The sequence below is a fragment of the Sinocyclocheilus rhinocerous genome, unplaced genomic scaffold (genome assembly GCF_001515625.1).
Source record: "Sinocyclocheilus rhinocerous isolate Xijiao unplaced genomic scaffold, SAMN03320098_v1.1 scaffold2322, whole genome shotgun sequence".
NCBI lineage: Eukaryota > Metazoa > Chordata > Actinopteri > Cypriniformes > Cyprinidae > Sinocyclocheilus > Sinocyclocheilus rhinocerous.
Window position 1 is genome coordinate 297,898 of NW_015663225.1, and position 2,806 is coordinate 300,703.

The following is a 2,806-nucleotide window of genomic DNA, read 5'->3' on the forward strand; positions in this document are numbered from 1 at the left end:
TACAGTATATTATGTAAACAAAAACTTCTATTTTGGATGCGATTAATCGTTCGACAGCACTAATTATATATTTATATATTTATTTTTTTTCCTCTGAGGCGGGTTTTCCATACACTTACTGGAAAGTCGAGCAAAAATATTAATGTCCACGCGCGTCTCCACAGATCCTAGACTGGTGCTAGGACCCAGGAGCGCATGTTGCCTAGCGGTCAGGGCACACACATTCCTGCCATACCACAGTGAATGGAAATGATTGTTGTCGTGAGTCAGTCAAATGTGTTAAGCAGCAGAGTTCCAATCAGCTAAAGAGAGTCCCGGGAAATTCACTTACAAAAACTCTCCCCTCTGACAGATTGAGTAATCCATGTCAGGATCTCGCTGGGTAAATATGGCATGTATAACTTTGCTAACTTCGCTGTCGTGTTTTTCGCAGTTTCCTCAGTGGATTCAAATGTAGCGGATGATGTGATCAATGTAACATGTGATGCGTGACTCATGTTTACCAGCTTTCAGCTGGAGTTTAGAAATCTACATGTACCAAGCAGGGATTCTTTACTGAAAGTTTATTTTTCAAATGCAATGGATTACTCAGTAAAGTACCCATTTAAAGCTTTTCATGTCTGACTGCATAAACTATTTGCATTAACTGAATATATATGCTTCTAAATGGGGGTTAATAGCTGGCTACGTAATGCTTAAGTTCATCTGGTGGTTCTATTTTTGGGTTCTCGGGTAAGTTTCCCTGTTAACTCCTCCAGTCATTTCGCGTGTGTTATATTGGTGTTAATTATTCATATAATTTTTATTTTTTATTTTGTAGATACTATGAATATACTGTGAAAAATATGCAGATGTTAGGTATTTCTATCCGACCTGAATATTTTGTTGATGTAAGCGAATGTATTCAAATTAATTTAGTTAAATTAAATACTGTAGTAAAAAGTTAATAAAGTTAATATTATAATAATACCAGTTAATTTAAGATGTTGTTAAGACAAAACATTCTATACACTGTTTTAAAAATCTAAAGATTTAAAGCGATCTAAAGCACACATTACATTCTAGAATATCTGGTTGTGTTTAATAGTCCTTAAAGCCCGTTCACACCAAGAACGAAAACGATAAAGATACTGTTTATTATAAATGCCCTGGAGTAGTGTTGTCACGGTACCAAAATTTCAGTATTCGGTACCAATACCAGTGAAAATCCACGGTTCTCGGTACCAATTTCGGTACCAAAGCAAAATACAAAAACATGCTAATTAAAAAATTTGACATACTTTCATCGGAGAGATTGGAGTTAGAGCTCTGCATTCCTGCGGCTCTCCCGACCAGATTGTTTGCGCCGCGGGATTAAATTCCCGAATAAAACGCGGTAGCGGTCGGTAACTCTGGTGTAATTTGAACGGGAGCTAGTGGTCTAACAATATCCCGTTCCCGACGTCCATTTAGAACAGCATATCTGCACTTTATTCTTATTGACCACCGGTACAGCCTTCACTCGGACTGTCTTGCACGCGCTGCACGCACGCATGCTCAGAGCAGGCTGTACCTGTGGTAAATATACGGCCCTCAGACAGAACAGACAGGTTGTCGATGAGTGATAGAGCAGAATAAGGATGGAGCAAAGCAATGCGTTCAACTTTTGTTTATACTTTGCTTAGCCTATAATTTTAAATGACAGATTGACGTTTAAATGAGTATTTATTTATTTTTCTCTGCACACTTTTCCTACTAAAAAAAATAGCTAATAAGTTATTTTTGTACAACCTACATTATTTTTTTTCTCTCTGCGACAATTTTTTGCTATTGTGTTGTAAATGTTAAACGAATTTTATCCTGACAAGACGAATAAAAATAAGAAATAGCCTACAATTTTTGTAGCCTACAACATTGACTTGGTACCGAAGTACCGGGTCTTTTGACAACACTACCCTGGAGTTATGTTTTCTGCCGCTTTAAATGCTTAAAGTGATAGTTCAGCCAAAAATTAAAATTTGCTAATTTACTCACCCTTAGGACATTCAAGGTGAGATTCATGATCTCATGACGTCATGATTTAATAATAATAATAATAATAAATACTATGTAAAAACGAATAACAATAAAACGTTATAACACTTCCCAAACGGTTCCAAATGTAATTACAAATATTATTGGATTATTTCCAGAAAAAAAGAGCAAAAATGATTTGATAGTTCAATAATTCGAAATCTCTAAAATCAAGATTGATCTCTTTTAAATTGTATATTTAATATACAGCAGCCTATGTTTGCGTCTGAGTAAAAACAAAACTGGAGGGTTCCAGAGCATCATTCCTGTCTTCTGTAATTCAACCTTCCATAACTTGGCCTTGGTCTTGTTCCTCCATGCATGCACAGTATTTTGGGGAGCTGAACAGAAACAAGCACATTTTGAGTGTTCCACACACCACTTGCTGGCTGTCTTCAAATACACAATGATTTGGTTCTGTGAAATAGCCAAAAACAATAATGATAACATTGCATGGATGTTCAAAAACACAAAACATCAAAGAAGCTATCACTTTGTTGCTATTCCTCTAACAATACAGTAGGTAGGTCTTGTGGTTATGGAAATGGTGCACTCCAACATCGGATGCAGTATTTCTATATTACCATCATCTGCTTAACACAGGGGTGTCCAAACTCGGTCCTGGAGGGTGTCTTGCTTGCCTCAACACACCTGCCTGGAAGTTTACTCTATGCCAGGGGTAGGCAAGTTCGGTCCTAGAGAGTCCTGCAGAGTTCAGCTCCAACCCTGAAAGAAAAAATCCCCTGCCTATAGC

The 2,806-nt window shown here is 37.2% G+C and overlaps 1 protein-coding gene across 1 annotated transcript in view; it reads left to right on the top strand.

Annotated features, from left to right (window-relative positions):
• The first annotated feature begins 225 nt into the window (after positions 1 to 225).
• Positions 226 to 2,806, top strand: part of LOC107728765 (angiomotin-like protein 1) — a 10,567-nt gene continuing 7,986 nt past the window's right edge. Inside the window, exon 1 of the mRNA XM_016539045.1 lies at positions 226 to 382. The gene's annotated coding sequence lies outside the window, so the exon portion shown is untranslated. The remainder of the gene's footprint in view (positions 383 to 2,806) is intronic.